General features: G+C 52.2%; 22 non-coding genes across 22 annotated transcripts; 11 read left to right on the forward strand and 11 right to left on the reverse strand.

Moving 5' to 3' along the window:
- The first annotated feature begins 807 nt into the window (after window positions 1–807).
- trnaa-agc (transfer RNA alanine (anticodon AGC)) lies at window positions 808–880 on the forward strand. Its single transcript has one exon. It is a non-coding gene; the product is annotated as a tRNA-Ala (tRNA).
- A 265-nt stretch (window positions 881–1,145) lies between these two features.
- On the reverse strand, window positions 1,146–1,218 carry trnam-cau (transfer RNA methionine (anticodon CAU)). The gene has a single exon. It is a non-coding gene; the product is annotated as a tRNA-Met (tRNA).
- A 2,100-nt stretch (window positions 1,219–3,318) lies between these two features.
- Window positions 3,319–3,391, forward strand: trnaa-agc (transfer RNA alanine (anticodon AGC)). Its single transcript has one exon. It is a non-coding gene; the product is annotated as a tRNA-Ala (tRNA).
- A 280-nt stretch (window positions 3,392–3,671) lies between these two features.
- On the reverse strand, window positions 3,672–3,744 carry trnam-cau (transfer RNA methionine (anticodon CAU)). Its single transcript has one exon. It is a non-coding gene; the product is annotated as a tRNA-Met (tRNA).
- A 2,092-nt stretch (window positions 3,745–5,836) lies between these two features.
- Window positions 5,837–5,909, forward strand: trnaa-agc (transfer RNA alanine (anticodon AGC)). The gene has a single exon. It is a non-coding gene; the product is annotated as a tRNA-Ala (tRNA).
- A 280-nt stretch (window positions 5,910–6,189) lies between these two features.
- Window positions 6,190–6,262, reverse strand: trnam-cau (transfer RNA methionine (anticodon CAU)). The gene has a single exon. It is a non-coding gene; the product is annotated as a tRNA-Met (tRNA).
- A 2,092-nt stretch (window positions 6,263–8,354) lies between these two features.
- On the forward strand, window positions 8,355–8,427 carry trnaa-agc (transfer RNA alanine (anticodon AGC)). The gene has a single exon. It is a non-coding gene; the product is annotated as a tRNA-Ala (tRNA).
- A 280-nt stretch (window positions 8,428–8,707) lies between these two features.
- On the reverse strand, window positions 8,708–8,780 carry trnam-cau (transfer RNA methionine (anticodon CAU)). The gene has a single exon. It is a non-coding gene; the product is annotated as a tRNA-Met (tRNA).
- A 2,092-nt stretch (window positions 8,781–10,872) lies between these two features.
- On the forward strand, window positions 10,873–10,945 carry trnaa-agc (transfer RNA alanine (anticodon AGC)). Its single transcript has one exon. It is a non-coding gene; the product is annotated as a tRNA-Ala (tRNA).
- A 280-nt stretch (window positions 10,946–11,225) lies between these two features.
- Window positions 11,226–11,298, reverse strand: trnam-cau (transfer RNA methionine (anticodon CAU)). The gene has a single exon. It is a non-coding gene; the product is annotated as a tRNA-Met (tRNA).
- A 2,092-nt stretch (window positions 11,299–13,390) lies between these two features.
- On the forward strand, window positions 13,391–13,463 carry trnaa-agc (transfer RNA alanine (anticodon AGC)). Its single transcript has one exon. It is a non-coding gene; the product is annotated as a tRNA-Ala (tRNA).
- Window positions 13,464–13,743: 280 nt separating this feature from the next.
- trnam-cau (transfer RNA methionine (anticodon CAU)) lies at window positions 13,744–13,816 on the reverse strand. The gene has a single exon. It is a non-coding gene; the product is annotated as a tRNA-Met (tRNA).
- Window positions 13,817–15,908: 2,092 nt separating this feature from the next.
- Window positions 15,909–15,981, forward strand: trnaa-agc (transfer RNA alanine (anticodon AGC)). Its single transcript has one exon. It is a non-coding gene; the product is annotated as a tRNA-Ala (tRNA).
- A 280-nt stretch (window positions 15,982–16,261) lies between these two features.
- trnam-cau (transfer RNA methionine (anticodon CAU)) lies at window positions 16,262–16,334 on the reverse strand. Its single transcript has one exon. It is a non-coding gene; the product is annotated as a tRNA-Met (tRNA).
- A 2,092-nt stretch (window positions 16,335–18,426) lies between these two features.
- Window positions 18,427–18,499, forward strand: trnaa-agc (transfer RNA alanine (anticodon AGC)). The gene has a single exon. It is a non-coding gene; the product is annotated as a tRNA-Ala (tRNA).
- A 280-nt stretch (window positions 18,500–18,779) lies between these two features.
- Window positions 18,780–18,852, reverse strand: trnam-cau (transfer RNA methionine (anticodon CAU)). Its single transcript has one exon. It is a non-coding gene; the product is annotated as a tRNA-Met (tRNA).
- Window positions 18,853–20,945: 2,093 nt separating this feature from the next.
- trnaa-agc (transfer RNA alanine (anticodon AGC)) lies at window positions 20,946–21,018 on the forward strand. Its single transcript has one exon. It is a non-coding gene; the product is annotated as a tRNA-Ala (tRNA).
- Window positions 21,019–21,298: 280 nt separating this feature from the next.
- Window positions 21,299–21,371, reverse strand: trnam-cau (transfer RNA methionine (anticodon CAU)). Its single transcript has one exon. It is a non-coding gene; the product is annotated as a tRNA-Met (tRNA).
- Window positions 21,372–23,464: 2,093 nt separating this feature from the next.
- trnaa-agc (transfer RNA alanine (anticodon AGC)) lies at window positions 23,465–23,537 on the forward strand. The gene has a single exon. It is a non-coding gene; the product is annotated as a tRNA-Ala (tRNA).
- A 280-nt stretch (window positions 23,538–23,817) lies between these two features.
- Window positions 23,818–23,890, reverse strand: trnam-cau (transfer RNA methionine (anticodon CAU)). The gene has a single exon. It is a non-coding gene; the product is annotated as a tRNA-Met (tRNA).
- A 2,092-nt stretch (window positions 23,891–25,982) lies between these two features.
- On the forward strand, window positions 25,983–26,055 carry trnaa-agc (transfer RNA alanine (anticodon AGC)). Its single transcript has one exon. It is a non-coding gene; the product is annotated as a tRNA-Ala (tRNA).
- A 280-nt stretch (window positions 26,056–26,335) lies between these two features.
- On the reverse strand, window positions 26,336–26,408 carry trnam-cau (transfer RNA methionine (anticodon CAU)). Its single transcript has one exon. It is a non-coding gene; the product is annotated as a tRNA-Met (tRNA).
- Between the last annotated feature and the right edge of the window lie 323 nt (window positions 26,409–26,731).

Below are 26,731 nucleotides of genomic sequence, written 5' to 3' on the forward strand. Positions count from 1 at the left end.
CTGCTCGATGACAACTTACTATGTCAATGTCCGGACGAAGGAGCCTTCCATTCCTGTCGGAAAACTGGCTGTGGACTTCTCTTCGTTTCTTCTTCTTGAAATTTGGCCTGCACGGGGTGTGCCACTTCCACAGTTGCACAAGTTGAACAGCAACGCATCCGAGCAGGTCAGCACTAAGGAAAGGCCCTACCGGTCAGACAGGGCTCGCGGGTGCTGCTTCAGACGAGTGGCGGTTGCTATTTGTATCTCGGCCTGCTTGGCGTGTATCTGAAAGCAGCACTTTGCGGAACCTGACCGCATGGCTGCAGCTCACGAGGATGAAGGAGAAGCCCTCTTTTTTTGTCTGGTAACAGCCCCCAGTGTTCTCTTTCTCCAAAATACACCTTCTTCTTCTTCAGAGAATTCTGCCTGTTGGTGTGCTGTGACGTCTGCAGTTGCAAACCACGAGCAGCAGGGAGCCCTCTGGAGGAACACAACATCCACGCAGTCAGTCAGCACTCACTTGAAAGTGTCGCAAGTCTCCAATCAGTCAGACAGCGCTCTCGAGTGCTACCTCACACTTGTTGTGACTGCTCGTGCCGATCGGTTCCTTTGGATTCTGGAATCTCAGAGCGTCTCGCCGGCGATTCTTTCGGCGGCACCGTGTTTTCCAGAAGACTTCGCGCACGTGCTGCTGCTGCTCGGATGTGCCGATAGTCGCATCGCGTTGTTCGGCTGAATACAGCGTACAATCTCGAGAGGAAATCGCCTGCTGCTCTCAGCTCATCGTTCCGAAGCACCATGGGGTTAAGGCGAGCGCCCAGCGTAGGGGAATTAGCTCAAATGGTAGAGCGCTCGCTTAGCATGCGAGAGGTAGTGGGATCGATGCCCACATTCTCCACAATGCTTTTCCTGGGGACACGTTTGGGACGCAAGCAGTGTGACCTCGCGTGAACCCTGCATGTGGCTCCAGTCTTTGCTGCTGCACAGATGGCACGATGGTGAGTTTACAAAATGCTGCGCAGAACAAAAAGTTGAGCACGTGTCGCCCAGATGTTAAACCTTGCAACCTGTGGTCAGCTCAAATCAGGCGTGAAGCCGTCCAAAGCAAATATTCTTGCCCGCGGAGAGAAAGAAAACATGCACGGTGGCAAAGGCCACAGTCTTTCCTTCTCTGAGGATTGAACTCAGGACCTTCAGATTATGAGACTGACACGCTGCCTACTGCGCTAAGAAGGCCAGCCGACAGCCGAGTGGCATACCGGGTGCTCAAATAGGCCGGTTTTCAAGGTGCTGCGAGCCACAGAACAAGCCTTGTCAGAAAGCTGCAGCTCAAGTGAGGCCAGGATATCGGCTTTCAATCCACAATCACGCACGTCGCCCGTTACATGCTGGGCTCCGGCCCGTGCAGAGACACGGCCCACTCGCGGTGCCGCAGAGCCGTGGCGTCAGGAGGTCGGCAAAGCCCGGTATGTCTTGCTCTTGGCAGCCAACATTCGGCCTCTTTGTCTCGATGGCTCCGCTACTGGAGAGCCACGCCACAGCGCACTAAGATCCTTTGCTCAGCAAGAAGGGAGGTGCTTCCGTTTACCAAAGAGCCTAAGAAAATGAGGGTTTGGTTAAGAAAAAGAAGGAAGCACATGTCAGGTATAGACAGGATAGATCGAGTGAATCCTTACCAGAGTATAAAGACAGTCGGGAAATCAGGAGGGCAAAAAGGGGACCTGAGATAGCTTTGGCAGATAGAGTTAAGGAAAATCCAAAGGGTTTTTACAAATACATTATAAGGACAAAAGGGTGACTAGGGAGAGAATAGGGCCCCTCAATGATCAGCACAGCGGCCTTTGTGTCGAGCCGCAGGAGAGGTGGGGGGTGGGGGGGGGGGTGGGCGGGGGCGATACTAAACGAGTAGTTTGCATCAGTGTTTAATGTGGAAAAGGATAGAATGTAGGGAGAAGTATAGAATATAGGGAAATGGATGGTGACATCTTGTAAATTGTCCACATTGCAGAGGAGGAATGCTGGATGCCTTGAAACGCATACAAGTGGATAAATGCCCAGGACCTGAGCAGGTCTGTGGGAAGCTAGGGAAGTGATTGCTGGGCCCCTTGCTGAGATATTTATATCATTGATATAAAATCATGAGGCGTATAGATAGGATAAATAGACAAAGTCTTTTCCCTGGGGTGCGGGAGACCAGCACTAGAGGGCAGAGGTTTAGGGTGAGAGGGAAAAGATATGAAAGAGAACTAAGGGGCACCTTTTTCACACAGAGGGTGGTACGTGTATGGAATGAGCTGCCAGAGGAAGTGGCGGAGGCTAGTACAATTGCAACATTTAAAAGGCATCTGGATGGCTATATAAATAGGAAGGGTTTGGAGGGATATGGCCCGGGTGCCGGCAGGTACGACTAGATTGGGATGGGATATCTGGTCGGAACGGTCCGACCGAAGGGTCTCTTTCCGTGATGTACATCTCTATGACTCTATGACTCCTTCCAAGCAAAGTTTTCCCGCGAAGCAGCGCTCTAAACTGCTCGATGACAACTTACTATGTCAATGTCCGGACGAAGGAGCCTTCCATTCCTGTCGGAAAACTGGCTGTGGACTTCTCTTCGTTTCTTCTTCTTGAAATTTGGCCTGCACGGGGTGTGCCACTTCCACAGTTGCACAAGTTGAACAGCAACGCATCCGAGCAGGTCAGCACTAAGGAAAGGCCCTACCGGTCAGACAGGGCTCGCGGGTGCTGCTTCAGACGAGTGGCGGTTGCTATTTGCATCTCGGCCTGCTTGGCGTGTATCTGAAAGCAGCACTTTGCGGAACCTGACCGCATGGCTGCAGCTCACGAGGATGAAGGAGAAGCCCTCTTTTTTTGTCTGGTAACAGCCCCCAGTGTTCTCTTTCTCCAAAATACACCTTCTTCTTCTTCAGAGAATTCTGCCTGTTGGTGTGCTGTGACGTCTGCAGTTGCAAACCACGAGCAGCAGGGAGCCCTCTGGAGGAACACAACATCCACGCAGTCAGTCAGCACTCACTTGAAAGTGTCGCAAGTCTCCAATCAGTCAGACAGCGCTCTCGAGTGCTACCTCACACTTGTTGTGACTGCTCGTGCCGATCGGTTCCTTTGGATTCTGGAATCTCAGAGCGTCTCGCCGGCGATTCTTTCGGCGGCACCGTGTTTTCCAGAAGACTTCGCGCACGTGCTGCTGCTGCTCGGATGTGCCGATAGTCGCATCGCGTTGTTCGGCTGAACACAGCGTACAATCTCGAGAGGAAATCGCCTGCTGCTCTCAGCTCATCGTTCCGAAGCACCATGGGGTTAAGGCGAGCGCCCAGCGTAGGGGAATTAGCTCAAATGGTAGAGCGCTCGCTTAGCATGCGAGAGGTAGTGGGATCGATGCCCACATTCTCCACAATGCTTTTCCTGGGGACACGTTTGGGACGCAAGCAGTGTGACCTCGCGTGAACCCTGCATGTGGATCCAGTCTTTGCTGCTGCACAGATAGCACGATGGTGAGTTTACAAAATGCTGCGCAGAACAAAAAGTTGAGCACGTGTCGCCCAGATGTTAAACCTTGCAGCAGCGCGTTTGCTCTGGTGTGGTCAGCTCAAATCAGGCGTGAAGCCGTCCAAAGCAAATATTCTTGCCCGCGGAGAGAAAGAAAACACGCACGGTGGCAAAGGCCACAGTCTTGCCTTCTCTGAGGATTGAACTCAGGACCTTCAGATTATGAGACTGACGCGCGGCCTACTGCGCTAAGAAGGCCAGCAGACAGCCGAGTGGCATACCGGGTGCCCAAATAGGCCGGTTTTCAAGGTGCTGCGAGCCACAGAACAAGCCTTGTCAGAAAGCTGCAGCTCAAGTGAGGCCAGGATATCGGCTTTCAATCCACAATCACGCACGTCGCCCGTTACATGCTGGGCTCCGGCCCGTGCAGAGACACGGCCCACTCGCGGTGCCGCAGAGCCGTGGCGTCAGGAGGTCGGCAAAGCCCGGTATGTCTTGCTCTTGGCAGCCAACATTCGGCCTCTTTGTCTCGATGGCTCCGCTACTGGAGAGCCACGCCACAGCGCACTAAGATCCTTTGCTCAGCAAGAAGGGAGGTGCTTCCGTTTACCAAAGAGCCTAAGAAAATGAGGGTTTGGTTAAGAAAAAGAAGAAAGCACATGTCAGGTATAGACAGGATAGATCGAGTGAATCCTTACCAGAGTATAAAGACAGTCGGGAAATCAGGAGGGCAAAAAGGGGACCTGAGATAGCTTTGGCAGATAGAGTTAAGGAAAATCCAAAGGGTTTTTACAAATACATTATAAGGACAAAAGGGTGACTAGGGAGAGAATAGGGCCCCTCAATGATCAGCACAGCGGCCTTTGTGTCGAGCCGCAGGAGAGGTGGGGGGTGGGGGGGGCTGGGCGATACTAAACGAGTAGTTTGCATCAGTGTTTACTGTGGAAAAGGATAGAATGTAGGGAGAAGTATAGAATATAGGGAAATGGATGGTGACATCTTGTAAATTGTCCACATTGCAGAGGAGGAATGCTGGATACCTTGAAACGCATACAAGTGGATAAATGCCCAGGACCTGAGCAGGTCTATGGGAAGCTAGGGAAGTGATTGCTGGGCCCCTTGCTGAGATATTTATATCATTGATATAAAATCATGAGGCGTATAGATAGGATAAATAGACAAAGTCTTTTCCCTGGGGTGCGGGAGACCAGCACTAGAGGGCAGAGGTTTAGGGTGAGAGGGAAAAGATATGAAAGAGAACTAAGGGGCACCTTTTTCACACAGAGGGTGGTACGTGTATGGAATGAGCTGCCAGAGGAAGTGGCGGAGGCTAGTACAATTGCAACATTTAAAAGGCATCTGGATGGCTATATAAATAGGAAGGGTTTGGAGGGATATGGCCCGGGTGCCGGCAGGTACGACTAGATTGGGATGGGATATCTGGTCGGAACGGTCCGACCGAAGGGTCTCTTTCCGTGATGTACATCTCTATGACTCTATGACTCCTTCCAAGCAAAGTTTTCCCGCGAAGCAGCGCTCTAAACTGCTCGATGACAACTTACTATGTCAATGTCCGGACGAAGGAGCCTTCCATTCCTGTCGGAAAACTGGCTGTGGACTTCTCTTCGTTTCTTCTTCTTGAAATTTGGCCTGCACGGGGTGTGCCACTTCCACAGTTGCACAAGTTGAACAGCAACGCATCCGAGCAGGTCAGCACTAAGGAAAGGCCCTACCGGTCAGACAGGGCTCGCGGGTGCTGCTTCAGACGAGTGGCGGTTGCTATTTGCATCTCGGCCTGCTTGGCGTGTATCTGAAAGCAGCACTTTGCGGAACCTGACCGCATGGCTGCAGCTCACGAGGATGAAGGAGAAGCCCTCTTTTTTTGTCTGGTAACAGCCCCCAGTGTTCTCTTTCTCCAAAATACACCTTCTTCTTCTTCAGAGAATTCTGCCTGTTGGTGTGCTGTGACGTCTGCAGTTGCAAACCACGAGCAGCAGGGAGCCCTCTGGAGGAACACAACATCCACGCAGTCAGTCAGCACTCACTTGAAAGTGTCGCAAGTCTCCAATCAGTCAGACAGCGCTCTCGAGTGCTACCTCACACTTGTTGTGACTGCTCGTGCCGATCGGTTCCTTTGGATTCTGGAATCTCAGAGCGTCTCGCTGGCGATTCTTTCGGCGGCACCGTGTTTTCCAGAAGACTTCGCGCTCGTGCTGCTGCTGCTCGGATGTGCCGATAGTCGCATCGCGTTGTTCGGCTGAATACAGCGTACAATCTCGAGAGGAAATCGCCTGCTGCTCTCAGCTCATCGTTCCGAAGCACCATGGGGCTGAGGTGAGCACCTAGCATAGGGGAATTAGCTCAAATGGTAGAGCGCTCGCTTAGCATGCGAGAGGTAGTGGGATCGATGCCCACATTCTCCACAATGCTTTTCCTGGGGACACGTTTGGGACGCAAGCAGTGTGACCTCGCGTGAACCCTGCATGTGGCTCCAGTCTTTGCTGCTGCACAGATGGCACGATGGTGAGTTTACAAAATGCTGCGCAGAACAAAAAGTTGAGCACGTGTCGCCCAGATGTTAAACCTTGCAGCAGCGCGTTTGCTCTGGTGTGGTCAGCTCAAATCAGGCGTGAAGCCGTCCAAAGCAAATATTCTTGCCCGCGGAGAGAAAGAAAACACGCACGGTGGCAAAGGCCACAGTCTTGCCTTCTCTGAGGATTGAACTCAGGACCTTCAGATTATGAGACTGACGCGCTGCCTACTGCGCTAAGAAGGCCAGCCGACAGCCGAGTGGCATACCGGGTGGCCAAATAGGCCGGTTTTCAAGGTGCTGCGAGCCACAGAACAAGCCTTGTCAGAAAGCTGCAGCTCAAGTGAGGCCAGGATATCGGCTTTCAATCCACAATCACGCACGTCGCCCGTTACATGCTGGGCTCCGGCCTGTGCAGAGACACGGCCCACTCGCGGTGCCGCAGAGCCGTGGCGTCAGGAGGTCGGCAAAGCCCGGTATGTCTTGCTCTTGGCAGCCAACATTCGGCCTCTTTGTCTCGATGGCTCCGCTACTGGAGAGCCACGCCACAGCGCACTAAGATCCTTTGCTCAGCAAGAAGGGAGGTGCTTCCGTTTACCAAAGAGCCTAAGAAAATGAGGGTTTGGTTAAGAAAAAGAAGGAAGCACATGTCAGGTATAGACAGGATAGATCGAGTGAATCCTTACCAGAGTATAAAGACAGTCGGGAAATCAGGAGGGCAAAAAGGGGACCTGAGATAGCTTTGGCAGATAGAGTTAAGGAAAATCCAAAGGGTTTTTACAAATACATTATAAGGACAAAAGGGTGACTAGGGAGAGAATAGGGCCCCTCAATGATCAGCACAGCGGCCTTTGTGTCGAGCCGCAGGAGAGGTGGGGGGTGGGGGGGGCTGGGCGATACTAAACGAGTAGTTTGCATCAGTGTTTACTGTGGAAAAGGATAGAATGTAGGGAGAAGTATAGAATATAGGGAAATGGATGGTGACATCTTGTAAATTGTCCACATTGCAGAGGAGGAATGCTGGATTCCTTGAAACGCATACAAGTGGATAAATGCCCAGGACCTGAGCAGGTCTGTGGGAAGCTAGGGAAGTGATTGCTGGGCCCCTTGCTGAGATATTTATATCATTGATATAAAATCATGAGGCGTATAGATAGGATAAATAGACAAAGTCTTTTCCCTGGGGTGCGGGAGACCAGCACTAGAGGGCAGAGGTTTAGGGTGAGAGGGAAAAGATATGAAAGAGAACTAAGGGGCACCTTTTTCACACAGAGGGTGGTACGTGTATGGAATGAGCTGCCAGAGGAAGTGGCGGAGGCTAGTACAATTGCAACATTTAAAAGGCATCTGGATGGCTATATAAATAGGAAGGGTTTGGAGGGATATGGCCCGGGTGCCGGCAGGTACGACTAGATTGGGATGGGATATCTGGTCGGAACGGTCCGACCGAAGGGTCTCTTTCCGTGATGTACATCTCTATGACTCTATGACTCCTTCCAAGCAAAGTTTTCCCGCGAAGCAGCGCTCTAAACTGCTCGATGACAACTTACTATGTCAATGTCCGGACGAAGGAGCCTTCCATTCCTGTCGGAAAACTGGCTGTGGACTTCTCTTCGTTTCTTCTTCTTGAAATTTGGCCTGCACGGGGTGTGCCACTTCCACAGTTGCACAAGTTGAACAGCAACGCATCCGAGCAGGTCAGCACTAAGGAAAGGCCCTACCGGTCAGACAGGGCTCGCGGGTGCTGCTTCAGACGAGTGGCGGTTGCTATTTGCATCTCGGCCTGCTTGGCGTGTATCTGAAAGCAGCACTTTGCGGAACCTGACCGCATGGCTGCAGCTCACGAGGATGAAGGAGAAGCCCTCTTTTTTTGTCTGGTAACAGCCCCCAGTGTTCTCTTTCTCCAAAATACACCTTCTTCTTCTTCAGAGAATTCTGCCTGTTGGTGTGCTGTGACGTCTGCAGTTGCAAACCACGAGCAGCAGGGAGCCCTCTGGAGGAACACAACATCCACGCAGTCAGTCAGCACTCACTTGAAAGTGTCGCAAGTCTCCAATCAGTCAGACAGCGCTCTCGAGTGCTACCTCACACTTGTTGTGACTGCTCGTGCCGATCGGTTCCTTTGGATTCTGGAATCTCAGAGCGTCTCGCTGGCGATTCTTTCGGCGGCACCGTGTTTTCCAGAAGACTTCGCGCTCGTGCTGCTGCTGCTCGGATGTGCCGATAGTCGCATCGCGTTGTTCGGCTGAATACAGCGTACAATCTCGAGAGGAAATCGCCTGCTGCTCTCAGCTCATCGTTCCGAAGCACCATGGGGCTGAGGTGAGCACCTAGCATAGGGGAATTAGCTCAAATGGTAGAGCGCTCGCTTAGCATGCGAGAGGTAGTGGGATCGATGCCCACATTCTCCACAATGCTTTTCCTGGGGACACGTTTGGGACGCAAGCAGTGTGACCTCGCGTGAACCCTGCATGTGGCTCCAGTCTTTGCTGCTGCACAGATGGCACGATGGTGAGTTTACAAAATGCTGCGCAGAACAAAAAGTTGAGCACGTGTCGCCCAGATGTTAAACCTTGCAGCAGCGCGTTTGCTCTGGTGTGGTCAGCTCAAATCAGGCGTGAAGCCGTCCAAAGCAAATATTCTTGCCCGCGGAGAGAAAGAAAACACGCACGGTGGCAAAGGCCACAGTCTTGCCTTCTCTGAGGATTGAACTCAGGACCTTCAGATTATGAGACTGACGCGCTGCCTACTGCGCTAAGAAGGCCAGCCGACAGCCGAGTGGCATACCGGGTGGCCAAATAGGCCGGTTTTCAAGGTGCTGCGAGCCACAGAACAAGCCTTGTCAGAAAGCTGCAGCTCAAGTGAGGCCAGGATATCGGCTTTCAATCCACAATCACGCACGTCGCCCGTTACATGCTGGGCTCCGGCCTGTGCAGAGACACGGCCCACTCGCGGTGCCGCAGAGCCGTGGCGTCAGGAGGTCGGCAAAGCCCGGTATGTCTTGCTCTTGGCAGCCAACATTCGGCCTCTTTGTCTCGATGGCTCCGCTACTGGAGAGCCACGCCACAGCGCACTAAGATCCTTTGCTCAGCAAGAAGGGAGGTGCTTCCGTTTACCAAAGAGCCTAAGAAAATGAGGGTTTGGTTAAGAAAAAGAAGGAAGCACATGTCAGGTATAGACAGGATAGATCGAGTGAATCCTTACCAGAGTATAAAGACAGTCGGGAAATCAGGAGGGCAAAAAGGGGACCTGAGATAGCTTTGGCAGATAGAGTTAAGGAAAATCCAAAGGGTTTTTACAAATACATTATAAGGACAAAAGGGTGACTAGGGAGAGAATAGGGCCCCTCAATGATCAGCACAGCGGCCTTTGTGTCGAGCCGCAGGAGAGGTGGGGGGTGGGGGGGGCTGGGCGATACTAAACGAGTAGTTTGCATCAGTGTTTACTGTGGAAAAGGATAGAATGTAGGGAGAAGTATAGAATATAGGGAAATGGATGGTGACATCTTGTAAATTGTCCACATTGCAGAGGAGGAATGCTGGATGCCTTGAAACGCATACAAGTGGATAAATGCCCAGGACCTGAGCAGGTCTGTGGGAAGCTAGGGAAGTGATTGCTGGGCCCCTTGCTGAGATATTTATATCATTGATATAAAATCATGAGGCGTATAGATAGGATAAATAGACAAAGTCTTTTCCCTGGGGTGCGGGAGACCAGCACTAGAGGGCAGAGGTTTAGGGTGAGAGGGAAAAGATATGAAAGAGAACTAAGGGGCACCTTTTTCACACAGAGGGTGGTACGTGTATGGAATGAGCTGCCAGAGGAAGTGGCGGAGGCTAGTACAATTGCAACATTTAAAAGGCATCTGGATGGCTATATAAATAGGAAGGGTTTGGAGGGATATGGCCCGGGTGCCGGCAGGTACGACTAGATTGGGATGGGATATCTGGTCGGAACGGTCCGACCGAAGGGTCTCTTTCCGTGATGTACATCTCTATGACTCTATGACTCCTTCCAAGCAAAGTTTTCCCGCGAAGCAGCGCTCTAAACTGCTCGATGACAACTTACTATGTCAATGTCCGGACGAAGGAGCCTTCCATTCCTGTCGGAAAACTGGCTGTGGACTTCTCTTCGTTTCTTCTTCTTGAAATTTGGCCTGCACGGGGTGTGCCACTTCCACAGTTGCACAAGTTGAACAGCAACGCATCCGAGCAGGTCAGCACTAAGGAAAGGCCCTACCGGTCAGACAGGGCTCGCGGGTGCTGCTTCAGACGAGTGGCGGTTGCTATTTGCATCTCGGCCTGCTTGGCGTGTATCTGAAAGCAGCACTTTGCGGAACCTGACCGCATGGCTGCAGCTCACGAGGATGAAGGAGAAGCCCTCTTTTTTTGTCTGGTAACAGCCCCCAGTGTTCTCTTTCTCCAAAATACACCTTCTTCTTCTTCAGAGAATTCTGCCTGTTGGTGTGCTGTGACGTCTGCAGTTGCAAACCACGAGCAGCAGGGAGCCCTCTGGAGGAACACAACATCCACGCAGTCAGTCAGCACTCACTTGAAAGTGTCGCAAGTCTCCAATCAGTCAGACAGCGCTCTCGAGTGCTACCTCACACTTGTTGTGACTGCTCGTGCCGATCGGTTCCTTTGGATTCTGGAATCTCAGAGCGTCTCGCTGGCGATTCTTTCGGCGGCACCGTGTTTTCCAGAAGACTTCGCGCTCGTGCTGCTGCTGCTCGGATGTGCCGATAGTCGCATCGCGTTGTTCGGCTGAATACAGCGTACAATCTCGAGAGGAAATCGCCTGCTGCTCTCAGCTCATCGTTCCGAAGCACCATGGGGCTGAGGTGAGCACCTAGCATAGGGGAATTAGCTCAAATGGTAGAGCGCTCGCTTAGCATGCGAGAGGTAGTGGGATCGATGCCCACATTCTCCACAATGCTTTTCCTGGGGACACGTTTGGGACGCAAGCAGTGTGACCTCGCGTGAACCCTGCATGTGGCTCCAGTCTTTGCTGCTGCACAGATGGCACGATGGTGAGTTTACAAAATGCTGCGCAGAACAAAAAGTTGAGCACGTGTCGCCCAGATGTTAAACCTTGCAGCAGCGCGTTTGCTCTGGTGTGGTCAGCTCAAATCAGGCGTGAAGCCGTCCAAAGCAAATATTCTTGCCCGCGGAGAGAAAGAAAACACGCACGGTGGCAAAGGCCACAGTCTTGCCTTCTCTGAGGATTGAACTCAGGACCTTCAGATTATGAGACTGACGCGCGGCCTACTGCGCTAAGAAGGCCAGCCGACAGCCGAGTGGCATACCGGGTGCCCAAATAGGCCGGTTTTCAAGGTGCTGCGAGCCACAGAACAAGCCTTGTCAGAAAGCTGCAGCTCAAGTGAGGCCAGGATATCGGCTTTCAATCCACAATCACGCACGTCGCCCGTTACATGCTGGGCTCCGGCCCGTGCAGAGACACGGCCCACTCGCGGTGCCGCAGAGCCGTGGCGTCAGGAGGTCGGCAAAGCCCGGTATGTCTTGCTCTTGGCAGCCAACATTCGGCCTCTTTGTCTCGATGGCTCCGCTACTGGAGAGCCACGCCACAGCGCACTAAGATCCTTTGCTCAGCAAGAAGGGAGGTGCTTCCGTTTACCAAAGAGCCTAAGAAAATGAGGGTTTGGTTAAGAAAAAGAAGGAAGCACATGTCAGGTATAGACAGGATAGATCGAGTGAATCCTTACCAGAGTATAAAGACAGTCGGGAAATCAGGAGGGCAAAAAGGGGACCTGAGATAGCTTTGGCAGATAGAGTTAAGGAAAATCCAAAGGGTTTTTACAAATACATTATAAGGACAAAAGGGTGACTAGGGAGAGAATAGGGCCCCTCAATGATCAGCACAGCGGCCTTTGTGTCGAGCCGCAGGAGAGGTGGGGGGTGGGGGGGGCTGGGCGATACTAAACGAGTAGTTTGCATCAGTGTTTACTGTGGAAAAGGATAGAATGTAGGGAGAAGTATAGAATATAGGGAAATGGATGGTGACATCTTGTAAATTGTCCACATTGCAGAGGAGGAATGCTGGATGCCTTGAAACGCATACAAGTGGATAAATGCCCAGGACCTGAGCAGGTCTGTGGGAAGCTAGGGAAGTGATTGCTGGGCCCCTTGCTGAGATATTTATATCATTGATATAAAATCATGAGGCGTATAGATAGGATAAATAGACAAAGTCTTTTCCCTGGGGTGCGGGAGACCAGCACTAGAGGGCAGAGGTTTAGGGTGAGAGGGAAAAGATATGAAAGAGAACTAAGGGGCACCTTTTTCACACAGAGGGTGGTACGTGTATGGAATGAGCTGCCAGAGGAAGTGGCGGAGGCTAGTACAATTGCAACATTTAAAAGGCATCTGGATGGCTATATAAATAGGAAGGGTTTGGAGGGATATGGCCCGGGTGCCGGCAGGTACGACTAGATTGGGATGGGATATCTGGTCGGAACGGTCCGACCGAAGGGTCTCTTTCCGTGATGTACATCTCTATGACTCTATGACTCCTTCCAAGCAAAGTTTTCCCGCGAAGCAGCGCTCTAAACTGCTCGATGACAACTTACTATGTCAATGTCCGGACGAAGGAGCCTTCCATTCCTGTCGGAAAACTGGCTGTGGACTTCTCTTCGTTTCTTCTTCTTGAAATTTGGCCTGCACGGGGTGTGCCACTTCCACAGTTGCACAAGTTGAACAGCAACGCATCCGAGCAGGTCAGCACTAAGGAAAGGCCCTACCGGTCAGACAGGGCTCGCGGGTGCTGCTTCAGACGAGTGGCGGTTGCTATTTGCATCTCGGCCTGCTTGGCGTGTATCTGAAAGCAGCACATTGCGGAACCTGACCGCATGGCTGCAGCTCACGAGGATGAAGGAGAAGCCCTCTTTTTTTGTCTGGTAACAGCCCCCAGTGTTCTCTTTCTCCAAAATACACCTTCTTCTTCTTCAGAGAATTCTGCCTGTTGGTGTGCTGTGACGTCTGCAGTTGCAAACCACGAGCAGCAGGGAGCCCTCTGGAGGAACACAACATCCACGCAGTCAGTCAGCACTCACTTGAAAGTGTCGCAAGTCTCCAATCAGTCAGACAGCGCTCTCGAGTGCTACCTCACACTTGTTGTGACTGCTCGTGCCGATCGGTTCCTTTGGATTCTGGAATCTCAGAGCGTCTCGCTGGCGATTCTTTCGGCGGCACCGTGTTTTCCAGAAGACTTCGCGCTCGTGCTGCTGCTGCTCGGATGTGCCGATAGTCGCATCGCGTTGTTCGGCTGAATACAGCGTACAATCTCGAGAGGAAATCGCCTGCTGCTCTCAGCTCATCGTTCCGAAGCACCATGGGGCTGAGGTGAGCACCTAGCATAGGGGAATTAGCTCAAATGGTAGAGCGCTCGCTTAGCATGCGAGAGGTAGTGGGATCGATGCCCACATTCTCCACAATGCTTTTCCTGGGGACACGTTTGGGACGCAAGCAGTGTGACCTCGCGTGAACCCTGCATGTGGCTCCAGTCTTTGCTGCTGCACAGATGGCACGATGGTGAGTTTACAAAATGCTGCGCAGAACAAAAAGTTGAGCACGTGTCGCCCAGATGTTAAACCTTGCAGCAGCGCGTTTGCTCTGGTGTGGTCAGCTCAAATCAGGCGTGAAGCCGTCCAAAGCAAATATTCTTGCCCGCGGAGAGAAAGAAAACACGCACGGTGGCAAAGGCCACAGTCTTGCCTTCTCTGAGGATTGAACTCAGGACCTTCAGATTATGAGACTGACGCGCGGCCTACTGCGCTAAGAAGGCCAGCCGACAGCCGAGTGGCATACCGGGTGCCCAAATAGGCCGGTTTTCAAGGTGCTGCGAGCCACAGAACAAGCCTTGTCAGAAAGCTGCAGCTCAAGTGAGGCCAGGATATCGGCTTTCAATCCACAATCACGCACGTCGCCCGTTACATGCTGGGCTCCGGCCCGTGCAGAGACACGGCCCACTCGCGGTGCCGCAGAGCCGTGGCGTCAGGAGGTCGGCAAAGCCCGGTATGTCTTGCTCTTGGCAGCCAACATTCGGCCTCTTTGTCTCGATGGCTCCGCTACTGGAGAGCCACGCCACAGCGCACTAAGATCCTTTGCTCAGCAAGAAGGGAGGTGCTTCCGTTTACCAAAGAGCCTAAGAAAATGAGGGTTTGGTTAAGAAAAAGAAGGAAGCACATGTCAGGTATAGACAGGATAGATCGAGTGAATCCTTACCAGAGTATAAAGACAGTCGGGAAATCAGGAGGGCAAAAAGGGGACCTGAGATAGCTTTGGCAGATAGAGTTAAGGAAAATCCAAAGGGTTTTTACAAATACATTATAAGGACAAAAGGGTGACTAGGGAGAGAATAGGGCCCCTCAATGATCAGCACAGCGGCCTTTGTGTCGAGCCGCAGGAGAGGTGGGGGGTGGGGGGGGCTGGGCGATACTAAACGAGTAGTTTGCATCAGTGTTTACTGTGGAAAAGGATAGAATGTAGGGAGAAGTATAGAATATAGGGAAATGGATGGTGACATCTTGTAAATTGTCCACATTGCAGAGGAGGAATGCTGGATGCCTTGAAACGCATACAAGTGGATAAATGCCCAGGACCTGAGCAGGTCTGTGGGAAGCTAGGGAAGTGATTGCTGGGCCCCTTGCTGAGATATTTATATCATTGATATAAAATCATGAGGCGTATAGATAGGATAAATAGACAAAGTCTTTTCCCTGGGGTGCGGGAGACCAGCACTAGAGGGCAGAGGTTTAGGGTGAGAGGGAAAAGATATGAAAGAGAACTAAGGGGCACCTTTTTCACACAGAGGGTGGTACGTGTATGGAATGAGCTGCCAGAGGAAGTGGCGGAGGCTAGTACAATTGCAACATTTAAAAGGCATCTGGATGGCTATATAAATAGGAAGGGTTTGGAGGGATATGGCCCGGGTGCCGGCAGGTACGACTAGATTGGGATGGGATATCTGGTCGGAACGGTCCGACCGAAGGGTCTCTTTCCGTGATGTACATCTCTATGACTCTATGACTCCTTCCAAGCAAAGTTTTCCCGCGAAGCAGCGCTCTAAACTGCTCGATGACAACTTACTATGTCAATGTCCGGACGAAGGAGCCTTCCATTCCTGTCGGAAAACTGGCTGTGGACTTCTCTTCGTTTCTTCTTCTTGAAATTTGGCCTGCACGGGGTGTGCCACTTCCACAGTTGCACAAGTTGAACAGCAACGCATCCGAGCAGGTCAGCACTAAGGAAAGGCCCTACCGGTCAGACAGGGCTCGCGGGTGCTGCTTCAGACGAGTGGCGGTTGCTATTTGCATCTCGGCCTGCTTGGCGTGTATCTGAAAGCAGCACATTGCGGAACCTGACCGCATGGCTGCAGCTCACGAGGATGAAGGAGAAGCCCTCTTTTTTTGTCTGGTAACAGCCCCCAGTGTTCTCTTTCTCCAAAATACACCTTCTTCTTCTTCAGAGAATTCTGCCTGTTGGTGTGCTGTGACGTCTGCAGTTGCAAACCACGAGCAGCAGGGAGCCCTCTGGAGGAACACAACATCCACGCAGTCAGTCAGCACTCACTTGAAAGTGTCGCAAGTCTCCAATCAGTCAGACAGCGCTCTCGAGTGCTACCTCACACTTGTTGTGACTGCTCGTGCCGATCGGTTCCTTTGGATTCTGGAATCTCAGAGCGTCTCGCTGGCGATTCTTTCGGCGGCACCGTGTTTTCCAGAAGACTTCGCGCTCGTGCTGCTGCTGCTCGGATGTGCCGATAGTCGCATCGCGTTGTTCGGCTGAATACAGCGTACAATCTCGAGAGGAAATCGCCTGCTGCTCTCAGCTCATCGTTCCGAAGCACCATGGGGCTGAGGTGAGCACCTAGCATAGGGGAATTAGCTCAAATGGTAGAGCGCTCGCTTAGCATGCGAGAGGTAGTGGGATCGATGCCCACATTCTCCACAATGCTTTTCCTGGGGACACGTTTGGGACGCAAGCAGTGTGACCTCGCGTGAACCCTGCATGTGGCTCCAGTCTTTGCTGCTGCACAGATGGCACGATGGTGAGTTTACAAAATGCTGCGCAGAACAAAAAGTTGAGCACGTGTCGCCCAGATGTTAAACCTTGCAGCAGCGCGTTTGCTCTGGTGTGGTCAGCTCAAATCAGGCGTGAAGCCGTCCAAAGCAAATATTCTTGCCCGCGGAGAGAAAGAAAACACGCACGGTGGCAAAGGCCACAGTCTTGCCTTCTCTGAGGATTGAACTCAGGACCTTCAGATTATGAGACTGACGCGCGGCCTACTGCGCTAAGAAGGCCAGCCGACAGCCGAGTGGCATACCGGGTGCCCAAATAGGCCGGTTTTCAAGGTGCTGCGAGCCACAGAACAAGCCTTGTCAGAAAGCTGCAGCTCAAGTGAGGCCAGGATATCGGCTTTCAATCCACAATCACGCACGTCGCCCGTTACATGCTGGGCTCCGGCCCGTGCAGAGACACGGCCCACTCGCGGTGCCGCAGAGCTGTGGCGTCAGGAGGTCGGCAAAGCCCGGTATGTCTTGCTCTTGGCAGCCAACATTCGGCCTCTTTGTCTCGATGGCTCCGCGACTGGAGAGCCACGCCACAGCGCACTAAGATCCTTTGCTCAGCAAGAAGGGAGGTGCTTCCGTTTACCAAAGAGCCTAAGAAAATGAGGGTTTGGTTAAGAAAAAGAAGAAAGCACATGTCAGGTATAGACAGGATAGATCGAGTGAATCCTTACCAGAGTATAAAGACAGTCGGGAAATCAGGAGGGCAAAAAGGGGACCTGAGATAGCTTTGGCAGATAGAGTTAAGGAAAATCCAAAGGGTTTTTACAAATACATTATAAGGACAAAAGGGTGACTAGGGAGAGAATAGGGCCCCTCAATGATCAGCACAGCGGCCTTTGTGTCGAGCCGCAGGAGAGGTGGGGGGTGGGGGGGGCTGGGCGATACTAAACGAGTAGTTTGCATCAGTGTTTACTGTGGAAAAGGATAGAATGTAGGGAGAAGTATAGAATATAGGGAAATGGATGGTGACATCTTGTAAATTGTCCACATTGCAGAGGAGGAATGCTGGATGCCTTGAAACGCATACAAGTGGATAAATGCCCAGGACCTGAGCAGGTCTGTGGGAAGCTAGGGAAGTGATTGCTGGGCCCCTTGCTGAGATATTTATATCATTGATATAAAATCATGAGGCGTATAGATAGGATAAATAGACAAAGTCTTTTCCCTGGGGTGCGGGAGACCAGCACTAGAGGGCAGAGGTTTAGGGTGAGAGGGAAAAGATATGAAAGAGAACTAAGGGGCACCTTTTTCACACAGAGGGTGGTACGTGTATGGAATGAGCTGCCAGAGGAAGTGGCGGAGGCTAGTACAATTGCAACATTTAAAAGGCATCTGGATGGCTATATAAATAGGAAGGGTTTGGAGGGATATGGCCCGGGTGCCGGCAGGTACGACTAGATTGGGATGGGATATCTGGTCGGAACGGTCCGACCGAAGGGTCTCTTTCCGTGATGTACATCTCTATGACTCTATGACTCCTTCCAAGCAAAGTTTTCCCGCGAAGCAGCGCTCTAAACTGCTCGATGACAACTTACTATGTCAATGTCCGGACGAAGGAGCCTTCCATTCCTGTCGGAAAACTGGCTGTGGACTTCTCTTCGTTTCTTCTTCTTGAAATTTGGCCTGCACGGGGTGTGCCACTTCCACAGTTGCACAAGTTGAACAGCAACGCATCCGAGCAGGTCAGCACTAAGGAAAGGCCCTACCGGTCAGACAGGGCTCGCGGGTGCTGCTTCAGACGAGTGGCGGTTGCTATTTGCATCTCGGCCTGCTTGGCGTGTATCTGAAAGCAGCACTTTGCGGAACCTGACCGCATGGCTGCAGCTCACGAGGATGAAGGAGAAGCCCTCTTTTTTTGTCTGGTAACAGCCCCCAGTGTTCTCTTTCTCCAAAATACACCTTCTTCTTCTTCAGAGAATTCTGCCTGTTGGTGTGCTGTGACGTCTGCAGTTGCAAACCACGAGCAGCAGGGAGCCCTCTGGAGGAACACAACATCCACGCAGTCAGTCAGCACTCACTTGAAAGTGTCGCAAGTCTCCAATCAGTCAGACAGCGCTCTCGAGTGCTACCTCACACTTGTTGTGACTGCTCGTGCCGATCGGTTCCTTTGGATTCTGGAATCTCAGAGCGTCTCGCTGGCGATTCTTTCGGCGGCACCGTGTTTTCCAGAAGACTTCGCGCTCGTGCTGCTGCTGCTCGGATGTGCCGATAGTCGCATCGCGTTGTTCGGCTGAATACAGCGTACAATCTCGAGAGGAAATCGCCTGCTGCTCTCAGCTCATCGTTCCGAAGCACCATGGGGCTGAGGTGAGCACCTAGCATAGGGGAATTAGCTCAAATGGTAGAGCGCTCGCTTAGCATGCGAGAGGTAGTGGGATCGATGCCCACATTCTCCACAATGCTTTTCCTGGGGACACGTTTGGGACGCAAGCAGTGTGACCTCGCGTGAACCCTGCATGTGGCTCCAGTCTTTGCTGCTGCACAGATGGCACGATGGTGAGTTTACAAAATGCTGCGCAGAACAAAAAGTTGAGCACGTGTCGCCCAGATGTTAAACCTTGCAGCAGCGCGTTTGCTCTGGTGTGGTCAGCTCAAATCAGGCGTGAAGCCGTCCAAAGCAAATATTCTTGCCCGCGGAGAGAAAGAAAACACGCACGGTGGCAAAGGCCACAGTCTTGCCTTCTCTGAGGATTGAACTCAGGACCTTCAGATTATGAGACTGACGCGCTGCCTACTGCGCTAAGAAGGCCAGCCGACAGCCGAGTGGCATACCGGGTGCCCAAATAGGCCGGTTTTCAAGGTGCTGCGAGCCACAGAACAAGCCTTGTCAGAAAGCTGCAGCTCAAGTGAGGCCAGGATATCGGCTTTCAATCCACAATCACGCACGTCGCCCGTTACATGCTGGGCTCCGGCCCGTGCAGAGACACGGCCCACTCGCGGTGCCGCAGAGCCGTGGCGTCAGGAGGTCGGCAAAGCCCGGTATGTCTTGCTCTTGGCAGCCAACATTCGGCCTCTTTGTCTCGATGGCTCCGCTACTGGAGAGCCACGCCACAGCGCACTAAGATCCTTTGCTCAGCAAGAAGGGAGGTGCTTCCGTTTACCAAAGAGCCTAAGAAAATGAGGGTTTTGGTTAAGAAAAAGAAGGAAGCACATGTCAGGTATAGACAGGATAGATCGAGTGAATCCTTACCAGAGTATAAAGACAGTCGGGAAATCAGGAGGGCAAAAAGGGGACCTGAGATAGCTTTGGCAGATAGAGTTAAGGAAAATCCAAAGGGTTTTTACAAATACATTATAAGGACAAAAGGGTGACTAGGGAGAGAATAGGGCCCCTCAATGATCAGCACAGCGGCCTTTGTGTCGAGCCGCAGGAGAGGTGGGGGGTGGGGGGGGCTGGGCGATACTAAACGAGTAGTTTGCATCAGTGTTTACTGTGGAAAAGGATAGAATGTAGGGAGAAGTATAGAATATAGGGAAATGGATGGTGACATCTTGTAAATTGTCCACATTGCAGAGGAGGAATGCTGGATGCCTTGAAACGCATACAAGTGGATAAATGCCCAGGACCTGAGCAGGTCTGTGGGAAGCTAGGGAAGTGATTGCTGGGCCCCTTGCTGAGATATTTATATCATTGATATAAAATCATGAGGCGTATAGATAGGATAAATAGACAAAGTCTTTTCCCTGGGGTGCGGGAGACCAGCACTAGAGGGCAGAGGTTTAGGGTGAGAGGGAAAAGATATGAAAGAGAACTAAGGGGCACCTTTTTCACACAGAGGGTGGTACGTGTATGGAATGAGCTGCCAGAGGAAGTGGCGGAGGCTAGTACAATTGCAACATTTAAAAGGCATCTGGATGGCTATATAAATAGGAAGGGTTTGGAGGGATATGGCCCGGGTGCCGGCAGGTACGACTAGATTGGGATGGGATATCTGGTCGGAACGGTCCGACCGAAGGGTCTCTTTCCGTGATGTACATCTCTATGACTCTATGACTCCTTCCAAGCAAAGTTTTCCCGCGAAGCAGCGCTCTAAACTGCTCGATGACAACTTACTATGTCAATGTCCGGACGAAGGAGCCTTCCATTCCTGTCGGAAAACTGGCTGTGGACTTCTCTTCGTTTCTTCTTCTTGAAATTTGGCCTGCACGGGGTGTGCCACTTCCACAGTTGCACAAGTTGAACAGCAACGCATCCGAGCAGGTCAGCACTAAGGAAAGGCCCTACCGGTCAGACAGGGCTCGCGGGTGCTGCTTCAGACGAGTGGCGGTTGCTATTTGCATCTCGGCCTGCTTGGCGTGTATCTGAAAGCAGCACTTTGCGGAACCTGACCGCATGGCTGCAGCTCACGAGGATGAAGGAGAAGCCCTCTTTTTTTGTCTGGTAACAGCCCCCAGTGTTCTCTTTCTCCAAAATACACCTTCTTCTTCTTCAGAGAATTCTGCCTGTTGGTGTGCTGTGACGTCTGCAGTTGCAAACCACGAGCAGCAGGGAGCCCTCTGGAGGAACACAACATCCACGCAGTCAGTCAGCACTCACTTGAAAGTGTCGCAAGTCTCCAATCAGTCAGACAGCGCTCTCGAGTGCTACCTCACACTTGTTGTGACTGCTCGTGCCGATCGGTTCCTTTGGATTCTGGAATCTCAGAGCGTCTCGCTGGCGATTCTTTCGGCGGCACCGTGTTTTCCAGAAGACTTCGCGCTCGTGCTGCTGCTGCTCGGATGTGCCGATAGTCGCATCGCGTTGTTCGGCTGAATACAGCGTACAATCTCGAGAGGAAATCGCCTGCTGCTCTCAGCTCATCGTTCCGAAGCACCATGGGGCTGAGGTGAGCACCTAGCATAGGGGAATTAGCTCAAATGGTAGAGCGCTCGCTTAGCATGCGAGAGGTAGTGGGATCGATGCCCACATTCTCCACAATGCTTTTCCTGGGGACACGTTTGGGACGCAAGCAGTGTGACCTCGCGTGAACCCTGCATGTGGCTCCAGTCTTTGCTGCTGCACAGATGGCACGATGGTGAGTTTACAAAATGCTGCGCAGAACAAAAAGTTGAGCACGTGTCGCCCAGATGTTAAACCTTGCAGCAGCGCGTTTGCTCTGGTGTGGTCAGCTCAAATCAGGCGTGAAGCCGTCCAAAGCAAATATTCTTGCCCGCGGAGAGAAAGAAAACACGCACGGTGGCAAAGGCCACAGTCTTGCCTTCTCTGAGGATTGAACTCAGGACCTTCAGATTATGAGACTGACGCGCTGCCTACTGCGCTAAGAAGGCCAGCCGACAGCCGAGTGGCATACCGGGTGCCCAAATAGGCCGGTTTTCAAGGTGCTGCGAGCCACAGAACAAGCCTTGTCAGAAAGCTGCAGCTCAAGTGAGGCCAGGATATCGGCTTTCAATCCACAATCACGCACGTCGCCCGTTACATGCTGGGCTCCGGCCCGTGCAGAGACACGGCCCACTCGCGGTGCCGCAGAGCCGTGGCGTCAGGAGGTCGGCAAAGCCCGGTATGTCTTGCTCTTGGCAGCCAACATTCGGCCTCTTTGTCTCGATGGCTCCGCTACTGGAGAGCCACGCCACAGCGCACTAAGATCCTTTGCTCAGCAAGAAGGGAGGTGCTTCCGTTTACCAAAGAGCCTAAGAAAATGAGGGTTTTGGTTAAGAAAAAGAAGGAAGCACATGTCAGGTATAGACAGGATAGATCGAGTGAATCCTTACCAGAGTATAAAGACAGTCGGGAAATCAGGAGGGCAAAAAGGGGACCTGAGATAGCTTTGGCAGATAGAGTTAAGGAAAATCCAAAGGGTTTTTACAAATACATTATAAGGACAAAAGGGTGACTAGGGAGAGAATAGGGCCCCTCAATGATCAGCACAGCGGCCTTTGTGTCGAGCCGCAGGAGAGGTGGGGGGTGGGGGGGGCTGGGCGATACTAAACGAGTAGTTTGCATCAGTGTTTACTGTGGAAAAGGATAGAATGTAGGGAGAAGTATAGAATATAGGGAAATGGATGGTGACATCTTGTAAATTGTCCACATTGCAGAGGAGGAATGCTGGATGCCTTGAAACGCATACAAGTGGATAAATGCCCAGGACCTGAGCAGGTCTGTGGGAAGCTAGGGAAGTGATTGCTGGGCCCCTTGCTGAGATATTTATATCATTGATATAAAATCATGAGGCGTATAGATAGGATAAATAGACAAAGTCTTTTCCCTGGGGTGCGGGAGACCAGCACTAGAGGGCAGAGGTTTAGGGTGAGAGGGAAAAGATATGAAAGAGAACTAAGGGGCACCTTTTTCACACAGAGGGTGGTACGTGTATGGAATGAGCTGCCAGAGGAAGTGGCGGAGGCTAGTACAATTGCAACATTTAAAAGGCATCTGGATGGCTATATAAATAGGAAGGGTTTGGAGGGATATGGCCCGGGTGCCGGCAGGTACGACTAGATTGGGATGGGATATCTGGTCGGAACGGTCCGACCGAAGGGTCTCTTTCCGTGATGTACATCTCTATGACTCTATGACTCCTTCCAAGCAAAGTTTTCCCGCGAAGCAGCGCTCTAAACTGCTCGATGACAACTTACTATGTCAATGTCCGGACGAAGGAGCCTTCCATTCCTGTCGGAAAACTGGCTGTGGACTTCTCTTCGTTTCTTCTTCTTGAAATTTGGCCTGCACGGGGTGTGCCACTTCCACAGTTGCACAAGTTGAACAGCAACGCATCCGAGCAGGTCAGCACTAAGGAAAGGCCCTACCGGTCAGACAGGGCTCGCGGGTGCTGCTTCAGACGAGTGGCGGTTGCTATTTGCATCTCGGCCTGCTTGGCGTGTATCTGAAAGCAGCACTTTGCGGAACCTGACCGCATGGCTGCAGCTCACGAGGATGAAGGAGAAGCCCTCTTTTTTTGTCTGGTAACAGCCCCCAGTGTTCTCTTTCTCCAAAATACACCTTCTTCTTCTTCAGAGAATTCTGCCTGTTGGTGTGCTGTGACGTCTGCAGTTGCAAACCACGAGCAGCAGGGAGCCCTCTGGAGGAACACAACATCCACGCAGTCAGTCAGCACTCACTTGAAAGTGTCGCAAGTCTCCAATCAGTCAGACAGCGCTCTCGAGTGCTACCTCACACTTGTTGTGACTGCTCGTGCCGATCGGTTCCTTTGGATTCTGGAATCTCAGAGCGTCTCGCTGGCGATTCTTTCGGCGGCACCGTGTTTTCCAGAAGACTTCGCGCTCGTGCTGCTGCTGCTCGGATGTGCCGATAGTCGCATCGCGTTGTTCGGCTGAATACAGCGTACAATCTCGAGAGGAAATCGCCTGCTGCTCTCAGCTCATCGTTCCGAAGCACCATGGGGCTGAGGTGAGCACCTAGCATAGGGGAATTAGCTCAAATGGTAGAGCGCTCGCTTAGCATGCGAGAGGTAGTGGGATCGATGCCCACATTCTCCACAATGCTTTTCCTGGGGACACGTTTGGGACGCAAGCAGTGTGACCTCGCGTGAACCCTGCATGTGGCTCCAGTCTTTGCTGCTGCACAGATGGCACGATGGTGAGTTTACAAAATGCTGCGCAGAACAAAAAGTTGAGCACGTGTCGCCCAGATGTTAAACCTTGCAGCAGCGCGTTTGCTCTGGTGTGGTCAGCTCAAATCAGGCGTGAAGCCGTCCAAAGCAAATATTCTTGCCCGCGGAGAGAAAGAAAACACGCACGGTGGCAAAGGCCACAGTCTTGCCTTCTCTGAGGATTGAACTCAGGACCTTCAGATTATGAGACTGACGCGCTGCCTACTGCGCTAAGAAGGCCAGCCGACAGCCGAGTGGCATACCGGGTGCCCAAATAGGCCGGTTTTCAAGGTGCTGCGAGCCACAGAACAAGCCTTGTCAGAAAGCTGCAGCTCAAGTGAGGCCAGGATATCGGCTTTCAATCCACAATCACGCACGTCGCCCGTTACATGCTGGGCTCCGGCCCGTGCAGAGACACGGCCCACTCGCGGTGCCGCAGAGCCGTGGCGTCAGGAGGTCGGCAAAGCCCGGTATGTCTTGCTCTTGGCAGCCAACATTCGGCCTCTTTGTCTCGATGGCTCCGCTACTGGAGAGCCACGCCACAGCGCACTAAGATCCTTTGCTCAGCAAGAAGGGAGGTTCTTCCGTTTACCAAAGAGCCTAAGAAAATGAGGGTTTGGTTAAGAAAAAGAAGGAAGCACATGTCAGGTATAGACAGGATAGATCGAGTGAATCCTTACCAGAGTATAAAGACAGTCGGGAAATCAGGAGGGCAAAAAGGGGACCTGAGATAGCTTTGGCAGATAGAGTTAAGGAAAATCCAAAGGGTTTTTACAAATACATTATAAGGACAAAAGGGTGACTAGGGAGAGAATAGGGCCCCTCAATGATCAGCACAGCGGCCTTTGTGTCGAGCCGCAGGAGAGGTGGGGGGTGGGGGGGGCTGGGCGATACTAAACGAGTAGTTTGCATCAGTGTTTACTGTGGAAAAGGATAGAATGTAGGGAGAAGTATAGAATATAGGGAAATGGATGGTGACATCTTGTAAATTGTCCACATTGCAGAGGAGGAATGCTGGATGCCTTGAAACGCATACAAGTGGATAAATGCCCAGGACCTGAGCAGGTCTGTGGGAAGCTAGGGAAGTGATTGCTGGGCCCCTTGCTGAGATATTTATATCATTGATATAAAATCATGAGGCGTATAGATAGGATAAATAGACAAAGTCTTTTCCCTGGGGTGCGGGAGACCAGCACTAGAGGGCAGAGGTTTAGGGTGAGAGGGAAAAGATATGAAAGAGAACTAAGGGGCACCTTTTTCACACAGAGGGTGGTACGTGTATGGAATGAGCTGCCAGAGGAAGTGGCGGAGGCTAGTACAATTGCAACATTTAAAAGGCATCTGGATGGCTATATAAATAGGAAGGGTTTGGAGGGATATGGCCCGGGTGCCGGCAGGTACGACTAGATTGGGATGGGATATCTGGTCGGAACGGTCCGACCGAAGGGTCTCTTTCCGTGATGTACATCTCTATGACTCTATGACTCCTTCCAAGCAAAGTTTTCCCGCGAAGCAGCGCTCTAAACTGCTCGATGACAACTTACTATGTCAATGTCCGGACGAAGGAGCCTTCCATTCCTGTCGGAAAACTGGCTGTGGACTTCTCTTCGTTTCTTCTTCTTGAAATTTGGCCTGCACGGGGTGTGCCACTTCCACAGTTGCACAAGTTGAACAGCAACGCATCCGAGCAGGTCAGCACTAAGGAAAGGCCCTACCGGTCAGACAGGGCTCGCGGGTGCTGCTTCAGACGAGTGGCGGTTGCTATTTGCATCTCGGCCTGCTTGGCGTGTATCTGAAAGCAGCACATTGCGGAACCTGACCGCATGGCTGCAGCTCACGAGGATGAAGGAGAAGCCCTCTTTTTTTGTCTGGTAACAGCCCCCAGTGTTCTCTTTCTCCAAAATACACCTTCTTCTTCTTCAGAGAATTCTGCCTGTTGGTGTGCTGTGACGTCTGCAGTTGCAAACCACGAGCAGCAGGGAGCCCTCTGGAGGAACACAACATCCACGCAGTCAGTCAGCACTCACTTGAAAGTGTCGCAAGTCTCCAATCAGTCAGACAGCGCTCTCGAGTGCTACCTCACACTTGTTGTGACTGCTCGTGCCGATCGGTTCCTTTGGATTCTGGAATCTCAGAGTGTCTCGCTGGCGATTCTTTCGGCGGCACCGTGTTTTCCAGAAGACTTCGCGCTCGTGCTGCTGCTGCTCGGATGTGCCGATAGTCGCATCGCGTTGTTCGGCTGAATACAGCGTACAATCTCGAGAGGAAATCGCCTGCTGCTCTCAGCTCATCGTTCCGAAGCACCATGGGGCTGAGGTGAGCACCTAGCATAGGGGAATTAGCTCAAATGGTAGAGCGCTCGCTTAGCATGCGAGCGGTAGTGGGATCGATGCCCACATTCTCCACAATGCTTTTCCTGGGGACACGTTTGGGACGCAAGCAGTGTGACCTCGCGTGAACCCTGCATGTGGCTCCAGTCTTTGCTGCTGCACAGATGGCACGATGGTGAGTTTACAAAATGCTGCGCAGAACAAAAAGTTGAGCACGTGTCGCCCAGATGTTAAACCTTGCAGCAGCGCGTTTGCTCTGGTGTGGTCAGCTCAAATCAGGCGTGAAGCCGTCCAAAGCAAATATTCTTGCCCGCGGAGAGAAAGAAAACACGCACGGTGGCAAAGGGCACAGTCTTGCCTTCTCTGAGGATTGAACTCAGGACCTTCAGATTATGAGACTGACGCGCTGCCTACTGCGCTAAGAAGGCCAGCCGACAGCCGAGTGGCATACCGGGTGCCCAAATAGGCCGGTTTTCAAGGTGCTGCGAGCCACAGAACAAGCCTTGTCAGAAAGCTGCAGCTCAAGTGAGGCCAGGATATCGGCTTTCAATCCACAATCACGCACGTCGCCCGTTACATGCTGGGCTCCGGCCCGTGCAGAGACACGGCCCACTCGCGGTGCCGCAGAGCCGTGGCGTCAGGAGGTCGGCAAAGCCCGGTATGTCTTGCTCTTGGCAGCCAACATTCGGCCTCTTTGTCTCGATGGCTCCGCTACTGGAGAGCCACGCCACAGCGCACTAAGATCCTTTGC

The sequence above is a fragment of the Chiloscyllium plagiosum genome, unplaced genomic scaffold (genome assembly GCF_037043375.1).
Source record: "Chiloscyllium plagiosum isolate Xiang-an unplaced genomic scaffold, Cpla_swu_hap1 HiC_scaffold_55, whole genome shotgun sequence".
In the NCBI taxonomy this organism is placed as follows: domain Eukaryota; kingdom Metazoa; phylum Chordata; class Chondrichthyes; order Orectolobiformes; family Hemiscylliidae; genus Chiloscyllium; species Chiloscyllium plagiosum.